At 38.7% G+C, this 23,337-nt stretch overlaps 3 long non-coding RNA genes across 4 annotated transcripts in view; 1 reads left to right on the plus strand and 2 right to left on the minus strand.

The window, feature by feature from the left end:
• The window catches only part of LOC139808078 (uncharacterized), a 68,729-nt gene that overhangs the window by 8,482 nt on the left and 36,910 nt on the right, over positions 1-23,337 (minus strand). The gene's annotated exons all lie outside the window — the stretch shown is intronic.
• Positions 3,235-4,466, plus strand: LOC139808317 (uncharacterized). The gene is made up of 2 exons (XR_011730828.1): positions 3,235-3,957; positions 4,309-4,466. It is a non-coding gene; the product is annotated as an uncharacterized lncRNA (long non-coding RNA).
• Positions 7,602-9,480, minus strand: LOC139808014 (uncharacterized). 2 transcript variants are annotated; one of them, XR_011730776.1, is made up of 4 exons: positions 9,348-9,478; positions 8,953-9,286; positions 8,446-8,855; positions 7,602-8,241 (listed from the first exon to the last, which is right to left on the minus strand). It is a non-coding gene; the product is annotated as an uncharacterized lncRNA (long non-coding RNA). The 2 variants fall into 2 exon arrangements; XR_011730775.1 differs by lacking the exon at positions 7,602-8,241 and having other exon boundaries at positions 8,270-8,855; positions 9,348-9,480.

Consider the following 23,337-nt stretch of genomic DNA (forward strand, 5'->3'; position numbering starts at 1 on the left):
ATCGAAGCCGACGTGGCTTATCCCGTTGACCGCTTGCGTTAACAGCGTGATTAATAACGATTCGATACGCGATACGGGATAACGATCCATTCGTGTAAGTCGACGTTTAGAATACACCCTCAAACGGAGGATTAAGCCCGGATACGGGAAACGTTTGTAGAAGTGAAGGAACATAAATTGTTGTTTATAATAAAACGAGAGTGATTATATCTCGGCCCGACAACAATTCCTATCCGTGTTCCGTATATTACGCGACGCAAAAACAGGGCGTGGCTGACGGCCTTGAACACGTCCGCGGCGTAGAAGACGGCGGCCATTGAGCAGGAAGGAAGCGAGGGGCATAGCAACAACCAGAGGTTTCTGTATTTGAGCCTTAAAATACAGTGGCGACCGTATAATTCAGCCCAAGTAGTAAGTGGCTATATTTTGATTTTCACAACATCAATCGTTGTTCCGGTCACAACCTAACCTAACCTTGGAACCGGTGGCTGAAGTCATCGTTCCAAGGTCGGATCCTCCTAACCAACAGACCACGTACGAGCCGATGGACCAACGGAGGTGATCCCGAGGGTTTCCGGAAGCCGTACAACAGATCGATGAAACTGACCAATCGATGGGCCTAACGGAAGCAGAGGTGCGACTATTTATGTCAAACAACGACGCGGAGCAATTGGCCCTGCTTCAAACGTTCCCAGAGGTCATAGAGGAAGAGGTCGTGGCCCAGTGCGGGGAACAGCCCGCTGGACCACAGGAAGAACGCGACAGCCAATCGAGGGACCAGGAGAGCGTCGAGGATCAGCCCGACCAGACGGAGGCGCTGGAGACAGTGGCGGGAGCAGCGACGGCCCCGTAAAATACATAATCTACCCCAATTGCGCGAAACGATCCGTTTAGGATCAACGGCCAACGAAAAAGGTCGAATAGACACACCGTATGTGTAAAAGGCTTAAGTTTTTGATTATTTTATTTGAGAAGTCTATTCCGTTTACGAACGAGATTTATATTCTATTCTTTGAGTTTATTTTATTTTATTCTATCGTTTAATTAAGCATTGAGAAAGTTTTACGCCAATAGCGCGACTACCGACCCAAGAGGTCTCGTTTTTATATTAATTCTATGATTTTATACTAGTAACGCATGTAGCGACCAATAGGAGCGTAGGGAGTCAAATACACTGTATTTTATACAAAATAAGCGCAAGCGAACAACCGAAAATCCTTTCGACCAATCCCACGCATCCCAGAGCGAATATCAGTAGGAGCGAAGACAGAGCCATCGCGAGAGCCAATCACAGGCCATGGACTCTGATAAATTCAGAATAATGTTCTTGCATTCATTTTCATTCTTTTTTGCGATTTCTATCGTATGCATATTACTTTTAGCTTATTCGCATTCAGCGGGAGCACAACAACCATATTATTTACCGTAGAGTCAGTAGAGTCAATAGAGTCAGCGAAATGCGGCTTAAGGAGTACTTGGTGGTCACTTTGATCATATTCATACCTTTGATAATCAGTTTTCCAGAGATACATACAGTTAGCATGATATTCGTTCTATATACCTTATACATCTTAAGGCTGGTTTATAATAGCCGTAACCGTTAACCTAGGCCAGTGCCGTAAGAGTTGGAAGATAGGAAACTCGTACTACCGTTTATAATGGTTGGCAATAATCTGTTATTTTTGGCCGTAACCGAAAAGTTGACTCAACTTTATCTTTACCGGCCTACGGCCAGTGAAAACAACGGAAAGAAGTGAAATTAAGGGGAATCCATCAGAAAGTCAAAATAAAGAATCACACATAACCTTAATTTTGACATACGTGATATAGGAGGTTGAAGGCATTGAGTTTCTTTCAGTCGAGAGAACACCTCCAAAAAAGAAAAAAATACGTGATACAATGATAAATGACGTGGATTTAATTTTCTGGGTCGAACAATTTCGGCATTTATACGACAAGAAAGAAAAAGATTACAAAGACAGAAATGTCGTAGAAAATTCTTGGCAATTTATTGGTAACAAATTGAAAGCATCAAGTGAGTATATTATAATATATTTGATAAATATTAATTATCATAGAAATACCAACATCAAAATTTTTCCTAAATTTCTGTTTGTTTTGTATACGCAAATAAAAAGTTGGATTATTTTATTAAACAAGATATAGAAAGTTTGAATTCTGATAAATGACTGATTTGCAATCACATTTATACCATTTTCAATTAAATTTTAAAAAGATAAAGAGCTGGAGAGCCTACGAGAGCTAGAGAGACAGTTATTAATTCGAATAATGCATATTATAAAAAAAAAAAAACAATAACAAACGTTTCTGCCTACATCAGGCCTTCTTCAAATGTATATGATACGAAAAAAAATTTACAAAATAACAAAGTTAAAATTTAACAAAGAATACAATCTTTATACACTTAATACAATTTACGTTTTGTAATAATGATTTATGTAATTTTAAATTTTAATTATTTGAGCCTTTTTAAACACATTTTTTTTATCATTTTCAATTACTTGAAGTACGCTAAATATATGTCGCATATAAAATTATATAAATACAGATATACTTGATGAAGTCATGGTGTAAAGAAAGTAAGGTGTGCTCATACCGAGGACGCGTTTTCGTATCGTTCTGCGCATTGTACCAACCGCCTCCATTTTTAAATTCGTATGTTTACGTTGAAAGACACTTAACCTTAATTTTAGACGTCTGTGCTGCAGTACCCGGCAATTACGCGAGTAAAAAGTATATTAACATGCCTTCATGTGCAGTAAAAAGTTGCCGAAGTTATACGGGGAAAAAGGGATCTGAATATCTCAGATTTTTTAGATTTCCTGCAGATCCAGTAATGAGTGAGCAATGGAAAGTTATCTGCGGAAATGAAAATATTAATGTAAAAAATGGTATGTTAAACAAAAACACTTTCTATTTTGATGTATTTGTTAAGGGGGTCATCCCGTGTGACGGCTTCAAAAAATCGATTTTTTTTTTTTTGCATAAATCTAATCTAGAGCATGCATAGAATATACTGGCAAAGTAATTTTCCGAAATTCGAAGTCATTGAAAAGTTACAGCAGTGAGAAGGTAAGGTGTTTAAGCACGCAGTTGAGCGCTCGGCGGGGCCGATAACAAGAGCTATTGTATACCTTCAGATTGTAACCTGAAGCCGATTCTAATCACACGCACACATATTTAGAGATATGCTGATGTCTCGAAACTCAAATTGAATGCAACGGTTGCTTAGTTTTGGCTTCGCAGTCAGCGGCGTAATAGCTCTTGAGTCGTCGTAAGCAGTAATATTTTACCGTGCAAGTGTTTCAAGTTTGCGATGAGTGACAAGAAAGGAACAAGAAAAACTCACGCTCATGCTGAGCGAAAAAAGAAGAGAAAATTTCAAGGAAACCGTTATTCATTGGAAAATGATCTGGATTATACGTCGGCATCAGCGAAGAAACTGCTTGGAAGCATGAACCTGGAAGTGCCTGTTGCTTCGAATTTTGCGTACTGTATCTTAGAATTTGCATCTGTATTTTCGGCAATTTCAGCAAATGTTATATGCAAAGAGTGTAAAAGTGACGTGACCTTTAGTCAGACGATTTTACGAGGCTTGGGTTTTAAAATTCTTATGTCGTGTAAGTGCAGTACAGATAAACATCTACATTCAGGCGCTCAGATAGTTCAGATTGCAACTTTTTTGGCCGTCATCATCTTTAATGAAGGCTTCCAAGGCATTATTAAGATAATGCATACGATGGGATGTTCAATTGGACGATCAGCGCACGCTTATGTAGAGCGCCGCGACGATGCCCGGATCAGCCGTTCCGAGCAGCGCATGAGCGACGCGGCAAGAGAGGCTAGAATTTCAGCCAGGGAGGAGCAGTCGGCATTACGAAATTTTCAAGAAGAAGAGGAAGGGATACTCTATGCACCAGGAATAGCAGATTAGTGGTAAGCAAAAATTTCATGGTGTAATTCATACGTGAACTTTCAAACGCGTTTTTCTCAAAACTGTATTTTTAAACTGGTGTCCATGATTTCTCGAAAACGGTTCAATGGATTTAAATAAAATTTGAATGGTAGATTCAGCACATGTGTGGCTATCGCGGGAACTAGAATTTTTAAAAAATATTGAACCGTTTTCTGTCCGCATAAAAAATAGTCGCAAAAAATCATGTTATTTTGAGTTATAATTTTTAAAAGCATGCAAAAAAATTAAATTTTAATATTTTCAAATAATCCTAGTTCCCGCGATAGCCATTTATCTATAGATTAAAATGCAATTTGGCTTTTTTATTTCAGATAAACCAGTCTGCCGGAATCGTGGACACCGTTTGTCTGCTTTTTTTTTACATGGGTGCCATTCCAGTGATGTAACTCGCCATCGACGCTATATTTTCAAATAAAAAAATTTACACATATAGTTTTAGATGTAATAAATATATAGTAAAAATTTAGAAGCTCTGTATTTTTTCATTTCGCCGCAAAAAAATGCAAAAAAAACCTTAAAAAAAACGGTCATCACACGGGATGACCCCCTTAATACTATAATAAATAAATAAATAAAAATAATAAATATTTTGTACATATATGTGTAGCTCGTATCTGTTCGCTTCATTTTCATGCAAATGCATACAAAGAGGCTTTATGGATGCAATCTGTTCTGGGAGCAGGACACTCAGAAAAAAATGAAAAAAGTGACAAACAAAAAAATATTAATATTTATTCACGTTTTTATTATTAGTAAATAACTGTGTTTATTGGTTTTTCATTGTTTCATTTATTTATTATACTTGACCATACATATTGTATATGTATATTTAATATATATACGTTCGTAATAAAATGTTCCGTTCGTTACTTGTTCATCTGAAAAAAAATTTTTTTAAATTTATTATTATTTTCTTTATGTAAATGTTTAATTTTTTTATTACAATTTTATATAATATATGTGTTACGGGCAAAGTCAGCATGGTGTGCAGTGTCGGCATTGCCCGGGCAATGTCAGCATTGCACAACGCGACTGGGCAAAGTAGTTTATTAGCGGACATTGCCCGGTTTGATGTGGGCAAAGTTAACACTGCCCATCCAGCGATGGCAATGTCAGCAACGATTATCACATTGCGGACTTTGCTCGGTTCCAAGTGGGCAATGTCGACAATGCTAAATCTCCGTGGGCTAAGCTGCGCTAAATAAGGGTAATTCTTCAGTTTAGCTACCTCAGCACAGAAATCGATGCAATTAGGCTTAATCGACGCGTTTTTGCATGAAACGAACGAATCTGGCAGAAAAAAGTGTCGCTCTGCCCCGCGACGCGAGATACACACGTGTGTATGCCCTGTTTAACGAAAATCACAACTTCTATAAAGCAGGGCATACACCAGCATACACACGTGTGTGTGCCCTGCTTTAACGAAAATCACAACTTCTATAAAGCAGGGCATACACACGTGTGTATGTGCCCTGCTTTAACGAAAATCATTAAACAGTTACATCGTGCAGAATAACCAAGCATCTCGATTCAAGCAGTTAGGTCTCACGCTGGGAGTTTCATTAGTTTAATTATGCGTGGGAAGCACACACACACACACACACGGGGGGGGTGCGAGGGGGGGCCTTCGGCCCCCCTTTCCCGCACCCACCCCGTCGGTAGGCAGCGTGGACCTCGCTTTACAACATAAAGTACATGCTAAGTTGTAAAGCGAAATTATAAAGCACATGCATGGAGGGGTGCAAGGGGGCTTACATGCGTGAGCACACGTGAACAGAAAGGCTTTTCTCCCCTGCACCCTCCCCCATGCATGTACTTTATAATTTCGTTTTACAACTTAGCATGTACTTTATGTTGTAAAGCGAGGTCCACGCTGTCTACCGACGGGGTGGGTGCGGGGGAGGGGGGGGCCGAAGGCCCCCCCCGTGTGTGTGTGTGTGTGTGTGTGTGCTTCCCACGCATAATTAAACTAATGAAACTCCCAGCGTGAGACCTAACTGCTTGAATCAAGATGCTTGGTTATTCTGCACGATTGATTCATTTAAAATTGGCGCAGTTTTACATGCGCGTGCGACCACTGAGCATGCGCATATGGCCGCAGGGCACGTTCAGTGTTGCTACATGTCGTCGGTTCAACTTTGACGATTAATATCTCGCGTCGCGGGGCAGAGCGACACTTTTTTCTGCCAGGTTCGTTCGTTTCATGCAAAAACGCGTCGATTAAGCCTAATTGCATCGATTTCTGTGCTGAGGTAGCTAAACTGAAGAATTACCCTTATTTAGCGCAGCTTAGCCCACGGAGATTTAGCATTGTCGACATTGCCCACTTGGAACCGAGCAAAGTCCGCAATGTGATAATCGTTGCTGACATTGCCATCGCTGGATGGGCAGTGTTAACTTTGCCCACATCAAACCGGGCAATGTCCGCTAATAAACTACTTTGCCCAGTCGCGTTGTGCAATGCTGACATTGCCCGGGCAATGCCGACACTGCACACCATGCTGACTTTGCCCGTAACATATGCATATTGAACGTACATTTTATTTTCTTCCTTTATTTTATCCTTTTATTAATTTTATGCAAATTGTATAAAAATGAGTGTGATATGTCAATTTAATTTGCCACTACAAAATGGCGGCCGCTGGAACAAAATTTGATTGGCTGTTCAAAAACCTGCGTAATAGCACACCTTACTTTCTTTACACCATGGATGAAGTATTACAGTATTAAATAATTATAATTTTTATTTAGGTTCTGAATGTAGAGATCGTTGGATTGTCTTACGAAATCGATTTTCAAAAGAACGATGCAAATTAATACGATCAGGATCAGGAGCATCGGATCAGAAAGAATGGCCATTAATGAAAAATTTGGCATTTTTACACAAACATGTAAAACGACGAAAGACATTTGGTAACGTCGAGTCACCATGCAACGACACTGAGGATTCTACATGTTCTATGCCAAATGACTCCTCTGCCAAAGATCCTCAAAATTCGACTCAGAACTACAATGTTGATGAAGAAGTAACCTATGAAGATATTGAGTACCTTGATGAAACATTAAAAGAATATGTGGAACATCTGGACGATCAAACTGGTTTGCAATTTTATTTCAAAATTTTGTAATTTTCTTTAAGTCTTTGGTTTTATAGATACTATTATAATAGACACTTTCGGTTGTAGCAATTATAAATGTTTTACATTGAAATGTATAAAGTGTCGTAGAGAGTGATTTTATACAGCTGATGATTGATTCTTCAAACTACACTAATTGTTTACTTTTTTTTAAATATTAAAATAATTTGTTTTAATTATAAACATAGTAATAATACATTAAAAATAATACTAATTAAATTTCCAGGTACACATAAGGATTTTGAAGACGTATCAATATCGATGGACGAGACTTCAAGAGAAACTCTAGACCGCACTTCAAGAGAAAGCACTCAATCACCTGCAGTAAAACGCTCGCGCTCCAGATCCACTACTCCGACTGACAAGGGTTCCTCAAATAAAGCATCTATCCAAGTCAAAATAGATGAAGCCATAGATATTTTTAAAAAATTTGTAACTGAAAGAAACACTTTGACTGCGGAAGATAATTCTTTGAAAAATTTTTGTAATTCCATATATGCTGACTTGAAAAATTTAGACAATAAAAATTTGATACATTGCAAAATAGAAATCATGCAAGTAATTGCCAAATATACACAGTAATACATATATAATTTAATATAAAAATAAATTGTTTTATCCCAAACTTGTGTTGTACAATTTTTATTACTATTCTAAGTCTAATTATTTTATTAAATCTGTTTTACAAAACTAATTATATTAAATATAGACAATTAATGAAATTGGTTAAATATATATCTTATCAATGTCACTCCGGTCTGGATCCTCTTAAAATATGTGCCCACTGCCAAGAAACTGCCCCTTCGTGCGAAAGATAATGTGCCATGCTGTCACGTAGAGCAATCATTGATCTTGATGGATTATTCGAACCCATGCGTCCTAATTTTTGAAAACTATTATCTAATTGTTCTTGTCGAAATAAGCCTTCATTAATATGACCATTATCTCGAACAGTGTCAGAAAAATTTGAAGGACAATATACTAGCTGTTCGTCATTCTTTTCAGAAATGCGCAGAAAATTATGTAAACATATCGTAGCAGCGGTAATCCTTTCTACATTATCAACTTCGGCAATGATATTATTTCGCAAGATTCTCCACCTCGATGCTAAAATGCCAAATGAATTTTCTATTGTTCTCCTTGCTCTTGATAATCGGTAATTGAAGATTTGTTTTTCTTGATTTAAATTCCTTCCCGGATAAGGTCTTAGAATATATGGTTTTAGAGGAAAAGCCTCATCTCCAACAAAATAATATGGAAAATCCTTATCTGTGTTCGGTAATGGTGTACTTGCTGGTAATTTTATCTTACCGGAGTCCAATCCTCGGCCGAAGGCTGACTCCGAAAATACTCCGCCATCACTTTGCGAGCCATATGCTCCGATGTCTACAAGTGTAAATATGTAGTCAGCATCACAAACGGCCATGAGGACGATGCTGAATGTTTTTTTATAATTAAAAAAAGCACTTCCTGATTTTTTTGGTGCCTGAATTGTTATATGTTTTCCATCGACTGCACCACAACAGTTAGGGAGATTCCATTGTTTGTAAAACTCGTTCGCTTTCTCTTTCTATTCTTCGACTGTTGGTTGTTTGCAATATATGGGACTAAGAACATCCCATATTGCTTCACAAGTTTCCTTTATTATTACAGATACAGTAGTTTTTCCAATCAAAAAGGACCACGCAACTACTTGCATACTGCAGCCTTGAGACAAATAGCTGCAATAATATAAATTCTACATTATTCTTTACATCGAAACTAATATATATAATTCTGTACAAAACATTATAAAAATTAAAAGATTTTATCACTTACAATAATGTAATAACTAGCCTATGTTCCGGACTTATAGGCTCACGTCTGCTCCACTTTACTAATTTGTGTTGTATAAGTCCTAACAATTTGTAGAAATTGGTCTGCGACATTCTTGTATATTTAATAAATTGTTCATTATCTACTGTCGCCATATCTTTAAATAAATTATGAAAATGTCCTGTGTCCTTCCTTTTTTGATTAATTGGACGTACACTCCAACGGCGTTTTCTCCTTATTTTGTTAGTCAACGGTGCGTCTTTATATGCAACGTATGCTAGCCCCAGAATTGTTATAAACATTCCACACCCAATAATTTCTGATGAATCCATCGTTTCTGTTGGACAAAAATCCATTGTTTTAATTTAAATTTATTTATATAAAAAAATGTGACTTACAGGTTATGCGTTTTACGGTGTGACTGCGACCGTTAACAGCTACGTCAACTGAACTATTATAAACCGCCCCTTTAACAGATTACGGTGACGGCCTCTACGGCACCGGCCTAGGTTAACGGTTACGGCTATTATAAACCAGCCTTTATTGTTAAGCCTCGAGATCGATCCTAAAGCGTGTTTTGCGTCCGAGGACCAATAGCGTCCGTTTTACGTATTTCAGTTTTAATTATGCATGTTTCACAGTTTAATTGCAGTTTTGACACAATGTCGAGTAGCGACAGCCAATGGGGCGAAGCCCTGATAGTTTTATATCAATTCGTCGAGTTTTTATTTTATTTTTATATTTACAGACTATATTGTCGACGACAGCCAATAGGAGTGATTCCTGGTTAATTTCACTTTATTCAATTCATTTCTAAGTTTTCTAAGTCATTCAGCCTATCGGAGCGCATTGAGCGACTCTGCCGAACGAACGCAGCGATCCGACCAATCAGAGACGAGCATGGCTCAAAATAGCGAGATTCGCGTTACGATGCGTTTAAACGTTCAATTACGATTACTTTTATGTTTTCCCTGTCGAAACTGTTAAGATTTATTATTATTTTGTATGCGATACGCATTTCATATACTTACCGTCGGAATACTTACCGATGACGGTTTCCCGTCCACTGATTGGGCGAGACGATCCCACGAAGTCCGGTACCTGAAAGAAAAGGAGAATTAATCAAAGTATTGATTCTAGTACGTGATACTTACCTGCGTAGCGTCGGATCGTCGAAAAGACCTATGATTGGTCACTCGGAACCGCTCTGAGTGACTAGCCCGCGAACACGCACTTTGTGCTGTTGCGACGGCTGGCATTGGTTGACGCAATGCGGAGATCGCAGCGAGAGCCCATGTCCGCCGTCCAATCGGGATTCAACATCGTGATTGAGCTGAGCCAGTAAACCGGCTCAGTTAGTTGCCAATTGGTCAACGACACTCGAAGGATCGTGTCGCCCTAATACAGCGACGCGATTGGCCGAATGCGAGGAGACGCGCGAAATGCACGAGACTCGCGCCAAAATGAGAGGCGTTGCGCCGGCGCGAGCAGCCATAGTGGGAGAGCGAGACCCGTTCCTCCCGGACAGTCCATCGTTGGCACTCGAAGCGGCAACTCGTACTTCGGTTCCGCGTAAATCATTCGAACCCGATCGACTTATCCCGTTGTCCGCTAGCGACATTAGCGTGATTATTGATATTTATTCGTGTTTGCGCGATAACGGGAGTTTATTGTGCGGCACGCAAACGACCCTGAGAGTCGTAATTAGCTCAATATCGTCGGTACCGTTGAGAACGTGTCCGCGATCGTAGCACATGCTGTAAACCAGAGAATTATTAAATTGTTATTTGTTTATAATAAACAAAGAGTGTTTATTCGCGACCCCGGTCAACATCCTGTCCGAATATTCGTGCTTTACGTGCGCATTACCAGGGCGTGGCCGACGGCCTTGAACACGTCCGCGGCGTAGAACAGCGGCAGCCGTTACGCTGGAAGGAAAGAAGGGGCAACGCAACGCACCAAGGTTTCTGTATAGATCCAGAAAATACAGTGGCGACCGTAATTACAGCCCAAGTAGTAAGTGGCTATTTCATTCAATTTCAACAGCGTCAATCGTTGATCCGGTCACAACCTTACACCACCATTCCTAATTTTGCGGCGATTGGTTCCGCGGAGGGGCACTGACAATGAGTGGGGCGACGAATCCGGCGCGACCACGCGACACTAGGAAACGGCGGCTCGTGGCTGCTACAAGAATTTTCCTGTCGCGAAGGATCCGGAACTTGCCGGGGCTAGCGCAAAACACGCATCGAAAATATTCGATTTAACGGAGAAACTGAACACTGTAAAATTAAAAAGTATGTTTGAGGGTAAAACTATTACACCAAACAAAATTTGCGATGCTATATTGCAAATTTATTCCAAATATAAGGAAAATATTGACGATTTTATACTTTTTTTGAGAAACATAGCGAAAAAAGATATGGTTTGAAATATGTTGTATTATTTTATCTGAGACACATGATTTAAGAACTATGCGCAAATATCAACAAAGATGCCACGCTGCGTATTTATATTATAAACAAGAAATAACGCTAAGGATAAAAAAAATCAGTTGAGTAATCAAAACAAAATGATTAATAATGACTCGTTTAATGATACAACAATCAAACCGCTTTTCGAGAAAGATCTATGCGATCACACTAATATGAAATTTATTGACGAAGATGTGAATAATAATAAAATTTATTTGAAAGATCTCTTAGATGAGAAAGAAGAACACAATTCACAAAACATTAACAAAAATGAAAAACAAATAGATAATATAGTTAATAAGAAAAAGAATTTATCTGACAGAGACTATGTTAGAAAGTACGTGCGAGAATTCGGAGCGCGACACATGTGCGACACATGTGCGACAGGTGGCACGCGCGGAATTTCGGAGCGCGAAGCGTAAACAAGGAGTGGGGGGCGCGAAAGTCTCGATCGCGATGCGCGACCGAAGAAACAAGTCAGTCGTTCGCAATATCTGAAAACGTGTGGACACATTACGGAGTAAGCGTGTTAGAAACGGGCAATAAGAATCGTGAAGAGATTGTGTATAAGAACATTGTTGATGTAAGTGGCAATTCGGTAGAATGCTCACAGATGGCGTCGGTGTTACAGTTCCCTAGTTATCTTTAGCGTTCAGTGTTTTGCGAGCGCTGCGACGACCACGTTGCGCCCCAGCGCCGTAAAAAGGCACGGATCGACGATACTGCGCAAGCGTGAGTGTGTCGGGACGGGCGTGAAGCCCGCCGAACAAGCAATCGTCTTCCGGCTAGCGAGGCGTAGAGTCGCGTTCTTTTACACGGCGTCGTATATTCGTTTAATTGCTACGCGATTGAAATCCGCCAGACTATTGAGTCTGAGACAGATCACGAGGACGTCTCCGTAATACCAGAGGAAGCATTGCAGCCCTGCTCAGAGGCGATTGAAAGTACCTCGCTCGATACGACGGAAGGACGGACGAACTTAGCCATTGCGACGTGGCCTCGTTGAAACGGAACGAACACTGAGAGAAAAGATCCGTTGTGTCTACTGATAAGTTCAGTAGTTCCAACTGAAGTAGTACAGTAACGCATGTTCAGTAACGTCAGCAGCATTACGTTGTAAATATGACAGAACCATCTACAATAACCACAACTACATGCTTCTTCAGTAAAAACTACTGAATTTATCAGTATTAGAGACCGGAACGCGGTGCTGTTTTTTTTTAAAGCAAAATTGCAAAAACAGTTCCAAATTAAAATATTGACATTTAATGTACGATATCAAAATAAAACATTAATTTACATATTCATTAAGTAAATTAAATCATTACTTATCATATTATCTTAAATGGAAAAATTTTGTAATACATAATAAAATAATAACAACTGCATTATATTTAACTTTTTACTTTTTTCTAATATTATTTGTAATATCAAAAACGTTAAAGTAAAATGAGAAACTTGATTAAAAGTTTAATATATATACAACTTTAACCTCAATGTTTACAAGATATAATAGAACGGCATACAAATTATATAATACATGTATATGTAGGAATAAATACGTTTAAATTTTTCATTTAAACAACTTAAATTCCACTGTGTCAGAATATTTTCAACGAATTCGTCCATATCTTTATTCGAAAACACGTACACGAGAAATGTTGTAGCCTGCACTCGAGTGACGTTTCCACGCAGCCTAACTGAATAGGTTACGTCACATTGACAAAACTAGTGAACCGTTGCTCCTATCGGGCAACACTGTAACTATAACTGAAAAGTTCAGTAGATACTACTGAAGTAAATTGTAGTAAGAAATAAACAAGGGTTTTGTTAATTTTACGATTCACCTTTAAGTTGGTACAACGGATCTTTTCTCTCAGTGAAGCAGCCATCTTGGACATTGCGACGTGGCATCGTTAAAACGGAACGAAGCGGCCATCCTATCCATTAGAAAAGGTTCTTACGGTTTTGGTCGATGACCATCATTACAATTATCACCGGCGGATGTAATCAGGTAACTTACGGTTTTGGTCGATGACCATCATTACAAATATCACCGGCGGATGCAATCAGGTAAAATATCGAACTCGTGTAACTTAAAGATCACGTGCGGGATTAATCGGCAACTCTCAATCGGATTATGATGAACGCAAGGTCATCATAAAATGCGAAGGATATCGTCCTCGCATAAGGCACGGAGCGTTGGATATCGTCCTCGCATTTGGCACGGAGCGTTGGATATTGTCCTCGCATTTGGCACGGAGCGAAGGATATCGTCCTCGCATAAGGCACGGAGCGATGGATATCGTCCTCGCATAAAACACGGGACAACGGATTGTATCCTCGCATAAAGGATACGTAGCTAACTAAATCTTACGGAATTAATTAACGGTCTGAGCTCGGTAGAACTTAAAGTCATTTGAATGGTGGCAATCTTCGAATAAAGTCATTGATTATCGATGTGTAGTAATTGAACTTGCATTATCGATGCACACATTACTCGGATATTTACGTATAGTTGTATTATCTTGCATTATCGATGCACACATTACTCGGATATTTACGCAAAGTAGTATTCTCTTGCATTATCGATGCACACGTGATTCGGATATTAACGCATAGTCTGTATCATCTTAACGAATATTGCGATTCAACCCGTGGCAATTTGCCAGCTATTAACGTTTACGAAACACCGTATTACATACGAAAAGTTAATTATCATTTAATTGAGTTCGCTATTTAAATATCGAATTATGTCTACTACTCACTTGAAATACTTAAACAACTGGATTGACTGCGGAATTGACTGAGGAAGTTACAGTATCAATTAATAGAAAAAAAGTGCATTATATTAAAGTTATAGAATCTTACACAATATTTATATAAACCTAAACATTCTCTCGATTGCTTTACTTTCCATATGTTTATTTGCTTACTTGTTAAGTGAGAGATATATATACATCTAATGATTATTTACGACGAATCACTAGTTGACACAGAGGTTACCGACCGAGTAAGTATAAGGAGAAGCACGCATGTCATTTGCATAAATTCATTAGAAGTTTTCTGCCGTGATATCGCCTTAGGGCGACTCTGTTTTCAGACAGTTGCATGCGCAAAGTGCAATAGGGCAGAGAGAAAAGAAGGCAAGCAGAGCGGAGGAAGCGGAAGGAAGATTGTCGAATAGCTGTTGCGGCGACAATTTGGAGGTTAGAAGAGGCCCGGAGAATGCAGAAAGGACATAGGAAATAAAAATCGGGTGTTTAGAGACACGACCGAACATCGCATCATTTTGTTCAGTAGGTGATGTTCCACGTTATAAGCTTTAAGTAGCTTTCGTGTGTCAGACCCCCGAGTACGCGTGCACGTGCACGGCGCGTGACCACGATCACGGATTGCATGCCAGCGCCCCAAGCCGTCGCGCCTCCCGCACATAGGAAATAAGTAAGAAGACAGGGAGCACCGAGGGACAGAGAAAGGAGCGGATGGAGGAAAAGAAGGAGGAGAGCAAAGGGAGCAAAAATAGTGAGGAAAAGTACCAGAAAGAAAATAAAGAAACGTTTAAAGGAGGTAAGAACGCAGAGAATAGATACGCGAGGACAGCAGAACTGTCAGAAACAAGAAACAGAGCAGGGAGCCAAGGGTCGATTGCAGACAACATAAAGAAAAAGAGAAGAGAGCAGGAAAGTGAAGAAATAAAAAAGGCCGAGAAAGAAATTATAGACAAGTTTGATAAGGAAAGAAGATTAAGTAGATCACCACCAAACAAAGTAAAAAAAGAGGAAGAGGAAAAGGAAAGCATGGAGACAGGAGAAATACTGAAGGAAATACTGACCAAATTGGAGGATCAAGAGAAAGAAAGAAAGAAAGATAAGGAGGAGCTGATGAAAGAGATACAAGATCTGAGAGAAGAATACAGAAAAAGCGAAACGATATGGGAGAAGCTGAAAACCGGTATAGAAAAAAGAGTATAACAGCTGGAGGAGAGAATGGAGGAGGCGGAGAAGAGGAGAGAGGGAGGGAAGGAGTACAATGAGCTGTTAAAGAAAATGAAGGAGATAGAAAGAAAAAACGAATTAGAAGAAAGGAAAAAAAGAAGAAATAATATAATAATAAAAGGAGCGGAAATTGAAGACGGAGGTGAGAGAAGAGAGAAGATTGGAAAGCTGCTAAAAGAAATCACCAAAAAAAAAGTAGAAGTGGACGAGGTACAAATAATTGGCAGACGAGAAAACAAAATGACACTAGTAAGGATGAATAAGTGGGAGGACAAGAGAGAGATAATGATAAACAGAAAGAAGATGGGGATAGAGAAAAAGATATACATAGATGATGACATGACAGTAACGGAGAGAAAAATTCAAGGAAAATTATGGAGTATAGTGAAGGAGGAGAGGGAGAAAGGAAAAGAGCAACATTAGGAAACCAAAAAATATGGATAGACGGCCACGAAAATAAATGGAATGAAAGCGAAGAAAAACTGGAAGATGGAAGAAGATTTCAAAGAGAACAAGAAGGAAAGGAGACTGGAAGAAAATGAGAAAATGAGAAGACTGTACGAAGGAGAAGAGGAGGAAAAAGGAGAAGAACGGAAGGAAAGAAGAAGCGGATAGCAGAAGAGCAAAGAGGAATGACAGTAGGCTTCTGGAACATAGCGGGACTAAAAGGGAAAAATGAAGGGTTTTGGAAGGTAGTGGAAGAGTGGGACATAATAACACTCTTAGAAACATGGGTGGAGGAAAAAGAGTGGAGCAAAGTAAAAAAAATAATGCCAGAAAAATATGTATGGAAATGCCAACCAGCGACAAGAGAAAAGAAAAGAGGAAGAGCAAAAGGAGGGGTAATTACCGGAGTAAGAAAAGGGCTCGAAGTAGAAGGAAGAATAGAGAGAGAAGAGGAAGGAATAGTGGAAAGAATTGTAAGAACAAAAGAGGGAGAATGGAAGATTATTAGTGTATACGTAAATAATGACATTGACAAAAAATAAGATTAATAAAAGAATATACGAACGAAAGAGGCATAGGAGAGCGAATAATAATAGGAGGCGACTTTAATGCAAGAACAGGGGAAAAAGGAGGAATTATAGACATCTTTGGAGAAGAAAGAAAATCAAAAGACAAAGAAATAAATGCAGAAGGAAAAAAGCTGATAGAATTTCTGGAAGAAGAAGGGCTAGGAATACTAAATGGAACTAAGGGAGATAAAGAAGGAGAGTTCACCTTTACCGGAGGGAGAGGAGAGACAGTAATAGACTATATAATAGGAAATCAGGAGCTATGGGAAAGAACAGAAGAGGTAAGAATTGGAGAGCAGATAGATTCAGACCACCAATATGTAGCACTAGAAATAGCGGAGGAAATAGAAGAAAGAAAAAGGGAGGAGAAGAAAACGAAAAAAGTAATGAACTGGTCTAAAGAAGCTGTAGAAAGATATAGAGAGAAGATCGAAGAAAAAACCATAGATGGAGTGAACCCGGAGGAGCTCATGGAAGAAATAAAAAATGCAGTAATAAGGGCGGTAAGCTAGAAAGAAATTAGAATAGACAATAAAGCGAAAAGAAAAAATAAATGGTGGGACGGACAGTGTGCGGAACTAAGAAGAGAAGCAAAAGAGAGGCTAAGAAAGTGGAAAAAAGGGGAAGAAAAAAAAGCAGAATATATAAAGAAGAGGAAAGAATACAGGGAAATGATAAAAGAAAAAAAAGAGAAGGAAAAAGAAAGAATTATAGAAGAAGCAAGGAACGCAAAAAATGAAAAAGAGGTATGGAGATTCATAAATAGAGAAAGGAAACATAGAAAGGAAGTGAATGAAGAAATAAGCGAGGAACAATGGAACGAGCATTTTAAGAAGTTACTAGGAGGCGTAGGAACGAAGCAGGAGACGGCAAAGGAAAAACAAGAAACAGGAGATAGTTGCGAAAATCAGGAAGGAATAAGAAGAGAGGAGGTAGAAGAAATAATAAAGGAGATGAAAAATAGAAAAGCAGCAGGAGCGGATGGAATGCCAAACGAGGTATGGACAAACGGAGGAAGCAGATTAAAGGAAGCAATATGGAAGATATGTGACATGGCATGGAGAAAAGGGGAAATGATAGAAGACTGGAATGAAGGAATAATTGTTCCCATAGTAAAGAAAGGGGAAGGAAAAGCTGCCAGTTCTGAGCTGAGCGTTGAATGGCGGCCGAAGAGGACGACCACGACGGCTCGCGCCGCCACGGAAGCCTCGCAGCAAGGAAGATCCGCGGGAGGCCAAGGCACGGGACCGAGCTCGGATCCCCGGGACCGGCGCGAGAACGCCGATCGGTTCACCTCGCCCAGGCCCGGCACGTCAGCCAAACCCGCTTCCCGACCAAGCCCGACACGCCCCGCTCCTCAGAGCCAATCCTTATTCCGAAGTTACGGATCCAATTTGCCGACTTCCCTTACCTACATTAGTCTATCGACTAGAGGCTCTTTACCTTGGAGACCTGCTGCGGATAGTAAAGAAAGGGGAAGGAAAAGAAGCAGGAGACTACAGAGGTGTAACACTGATGAACACGAGCTACAAAATATACGCAGCTATTTTAGCCAAACGACTAGAGAAGGAGATAGAAGAGAAGAAGCTAATACCGGAGACGCAAACAGGATTCAGGAAAGGAAAAGGAACGATAGAAAATATATACACATCAAACTATGTAATAGAAAGAGCGATTAGCAAGGAAAGAGGGAAGTTAGTGGCAACATTTATAGATCTGAAGGCAGCATTTGACTCAGTTGATAGGGAAATATTATGGAAGGTAATGGAGAAGAATGGAATAAGCAAAAGACTGAGAGATAGAATTAAAGAGCTGTATAAAGAAACAAAAAGCGTGATTAGATGTAACGGAGAAAAAGGACCGTGCTTTTGGACAGTAAACGGCGTAAGGCAGGGATGCCCTCTGAGTGCGCTACTATTTATATTGCTGCTGGCAGACTTGGAGGAGGTAATGAGAAAAGGGCAGGAGGGAGGGGTAGTTATAGGAGATACAAAAATATGGACGCTTGCATACGCGGATGACATAGTGGCAGTTGCAGAGAGAGAAGAGGAAATGAAGCAAATGATTAGGAGGTTAGAAAAATACTTCGACAAAAGGAAACTAACAGTGAATGTTGGAAAAACAAAAGTCATGAGATTCAGGAAAGGAGGAGGTAGAGCCAAAGAAGTTGAATGGAAGTGGAAAGGAGAACAAATAGAGGAGGTAAAAGAATTTTGCTACTTTAGGATACATATTTCAAAGAAACGGAGGACAAGAAGCACACATAAAAGAGAGAGTAAGAAAAGCCACAGTTGCAATGAGGCAAGTATGGGTAATAGGAAAAAGAATTTTTGGAGGAGACTGGAAAAGAAGAATGAAACTCTTTGACTCGCTGGTGGCAAGTGTGGCGATGTATGGAGCAGAAGTATGGGGATGGAAGGAAAGAAAGAATATAGAGAGGATACAAGAGAGGTTTATAAGATGGACGTTAGCATTAGATTGGTGCACGCCGGGTTATATGATAAGAGAAGAGGCTAAAAGAATTAAGATGAGAACAAAAGCGGCTAAAAGAGCAATGAGATACGAAGAAAAACTAGAAAACGGAGGGGGAAACGAAATAGCAAGAGCATGCTGGAAGGAAATAAAAAAGGACGTAAGGAAAGAGAAGTCAAAATGGGAAGTAGAACGTAGAAAGTTTTACGAGTGTAGAGGATATGCAGCGGAAGAGATAGAAAGGAAAAGAGAAGAAGGGTGGAGTAGCATAGAAGAGATAGAAGGTAGAGATAGAGACATACAAGTACAGGAGATAGACGAAAAGATAAGAGAATCGAAATATAATAGATGGTACAAAGAGATAGCAGAAATCGGAAGACCTGAGTATCTGGAAAGAGGAGGAAAAGAAAAATCGGTAACAAGGATAGCAAGATTCAGACTAGGAAACGAGATGCGTGGTGGGAGGTACTGGGAATCAGAAGAGAAAAGAAGTTGCAGAGTATGCGAGGCAGAGGAAGAAACTTGGGAGCATACGCTGGAGAGATGCGCGAGGGAGGGGGGCGACGACATGGGAGAAGGAATAGGGGAGAGAGTAAGAAAAATTTTGAATGGCAATGGAGAGGGAGAGAGATGGATGGTGAAGTTGGAGGAGAGAAGAGAAAAACGAAATACAGAGACAGAAAACTGTTAAAGTTATAATATTTTGCTCTGTTTGTTGGATTTGATTTGTATGTATAAGTTGTATGAAAATGTATAATGTCTATAGGTATGATATATGTATGTGTAACCATTTCAAGCCGAAAGGCAGAAATAAATATATTCTATTCTATTCTATTCACTAGTTGACACAGTACTTCAACTTATTCATGCTTGGTATATTCTTGCTATATTTATGTAATGTGTTTTGAATAATATGTTTAACTTGTATGATCCTTTCTTCAAACAGATTTAAGTAATGAAATCACTGGACTGTTTTCTCTAATCGAGATACAAATAACGGAAATCTGCGTTCTTACAATCATCTATGATGAGAGGTTAACTTCTTGTAGTGACAAAATGAGAAAGGATTATGCATTTATCATTCAACATTATCTTATTTTGTATTGATGCTATGTGTTCTCTGTACAACATTTATTACGATATATCCATAGATTATAACATAATTGCCTTGAAAATACACGATCTCTTTACCGACGTAACAACAAGAAAAGTGTCGTTCCCTATTCTGTAATTCTTGAGCTCAGGCTCCTGCGCGAGCTTGTACGTTTCAAACAGACTACAAAGATTGCAATGGTGATTTCACAGATTTAACCATTTGTTCCAAAAATAAATAGAGAAAATTGCATAAGTAATATTATAACCACTGAACAAAAAGATCCTCAATCCATCGAGCAGGAATGTAAATCACAAATGAATTATATTCGATTTACATTCAATAGAAAAAATGGGCTATTGAAGAATCACATTTTATACTTCCTCGAAATTTTTGATAAGATTTTTAGGTACATGATAAAAACCGTTTAAAGAATCTGTGGACCGATAATTTTAATAAATATTTTGAAAAACATTACCCTTATTGTGTACTGCGTTTTTACTGGCATAAGTGCTTATCTAATATATCACCTAATAATTTATATTTTAATGCAAAAGCGAAATGTTTAAAATCTACATGCACGGCATTTAAGTTTGTAGTTCGGGAAAGAATTTGTGAACCATTTTCTGATTTTCTTGTTTTTGTTTTACAGCAACGTGAAATTAATCATTCTTCTAATGAAGTACGTATAAGATTTATAAGGAAACCTGAAAGAAATCAATTAGGTGAAAAGAAATACAAAAAATTTCTTCAAAAATGCTGAAGTGGCAGATGCTTGGTGCAAAATCTGAAGATGTGTTAAAACAAGGGAATTATAATAATACTCCTGATCAAATAATTTTAGAAAAAATTAAAAGTGATTACCGAAAGAAAGACGACTTAGATAATAACTATTTTATGTTTATGCAAAAATTGAAAGATACTTATTCTGACAAATATGAAGAAATAATTACAGGGTATATACAGTTTTACACGTGCGATCCTTTACTTGTTATACTATTTACTGAAAAACAATTAGATTTTCTAGCTACAGTAAAAGATACGGTAAAAGTTTACAATAACTTACACAGCTCGGATTACTTTGACCTTGACATATGTTGTCAAAGACATAATACTGAGTAACTTTTCCTTATAACTTAGTCGGCGGTCGCTGCTTATTAAAAAGTTATAAACAAAAAAAGTTTGAAAAATATAGCAGCTATTTTGAGTATTGGAAGGCATAAATGACTAATATATATGTCGAAATAGTTCACGCATACACTTTTCACGCGAACCGAGGTTCACCCACACCCCCCCTGCTTTCGGGGGAGGTGCGGTAGCCCCGAAATAATTCACGCATATATTTTTCACGCGAACCGAGGTTCACCCACACCCCCCCTGCTTTCGGGGGAGGTGCGGTAGCCCCGAAATAGTTTACGCATGGGTTAGTTGACGCGCTTTAAACAATTAAATACTGGTAAAGCGCGTCATCTAACCTATGTAGATTAGTGACGCGCTTTAAACAGTTAAATACTTGTAAAGCGCGTCATCTAACCTACGTATTTTCCAAACTTTTTGTTAATAACTTTTTAACGAATAACGAGCAACGGCTAAAACCTTCTGAAGGTCACTCGGGGTCATGACCTTGACAACATATATCAAGGTCATTGAAATTGGTGAGGTCGCCAAACCTTTTTTTGTTAATAACTTTTTAATAAAAAGCGACCGCCGAATAAGTTATAAGGAAAAGTTACTCAGTATTATGTCCTTGACAACATATGTCAAGGTCAAAGTAATCCGAGCTGTGAAAGTTATTGTAAACTTTTACCCTTTTTTTGTTAATAACTTTTTAACGAATAACGAGCAACGGCTAAAACCTTCTGAAGGTCACTCGGGGTCATGACCTTGACAACATATATCAAGGTCATTGAAATCGGTGAGGTCGCCAAACTTTTTTTTGTTAATAACTTTTTAATAAAAAGCGACCGCCGAATAAGTTATAAGGAAAAGTTACTCAGTATTATGTCCTTGACAACATATGTCAAGGTCAAAGTAATCCGAGCTGTGTAAGTTATTGTAAACTTTTACCGTGGTTTTATTCATCATCTTTAATAATATTTTTATGATAAATTTTATTGTTAATTAGTTTATTTTGAGAGATCCAACAATGATTTATAACCAAAAGTTGTTTGACTTTTTGTGATAGTTCCAGTAGTCACACTAGTTAAGTCTATTAATAATATAATTTAATTGTTTATAACAATCATGTTTGAGAAATGCTAGTAAGATAATTATTATTTTAGCATGATAATATTCTTTAGGCACAAAAGATTATGTTCTTATGAATAATCTGCTTTTAATTTATTTATTTATATTTTATTTTAATTTTCTGAGTTTATTCTTATGGAACATGTATTTATTTGTATGTTAAACTAAATTTATATTGCATAAAGGGTATCATAAAGCCTGTAATAACCATTTACGATCAATTTTAGTGATTCTGGGGAATTTTAATAAGCGATTGTCCAAAAGTTTATAGTGTGATTCATGAAAATAGGGCTTAAGCTTGAAAGGGTGCCTTTAGGCAGACATGTTCTCTAGGCTTGTGCCAGTTACTTTAAGAACGCGTGCTCGCATCAGCTGAGTGATTGTTGTGAAAGTTAATTTAAAAAGTGATTGTTATATTATAATATTGTTTTCAGATGCTGGGGACTTCTAGCAATGAGGATAGAAAATCAAAAAATTTATGCGGCTGGAATATAGCGGTGATTATACCGTCAGACGTAACACCACCGCGTTCGAAATTGCGTACAAGAATTATCGCGTCCGATGTTTCTTGCCTCTCGATTTGCGGTGTCCCGGTATACCGTGAAATATGAAATCTTTCGTTTATAAATCCGTTGAATGTCTTTCGCGAGAAACTCGAAAAAGTTACTCACTCGTAAATACACTCGAAGCTTCTATTGTTCGAGCGCTCTGCCCGGGCACTGTGTGATGACGTGATCGGTGGGGGTAGGCTCGACGTTCACGTGACTGCGAGGTCCTACCGTTGCCGTGAGTACGCGCGTACCGAGCTCTTCCTCGTGGAAGAAGTGAAGTGAGAGAGAATATTCGTGTGTACCGGTACCCGAGAGAGAGATATAACGAACCTCGTGGCACGTATCACGTTCTCACTGTTCTCACTTATTGTTTGCAATAAATGCTTGCTTGTTATCGATGAAGTCGATGATCATGATCGTCCTCGACTTCTCATTCCTGAATAATTGCGTGATATGGAACTTGTTAAGTCCGCTGATAACACGTTTCTTGATGCACGTATTCCAATGTTAATTTTTGCACAGTTTTTACACACCCGA

The sequence above is a fragment of the Temnothorax longispinosus genome, chromosome 2 (genome assembly GCF_030848805.1).
Source record: "Temnothorax longispinosus isolate EJ_2023e chromosome 2, Tlon_JGU_v1, whole genome shotgun sequence".
Taxonomy (NCBI): Eukaryota; Metazoa; Arthropoda; class Insecta; order Hymenoptera; family Formicidae; genus Temnothorax; species Temnothorax longispinosus.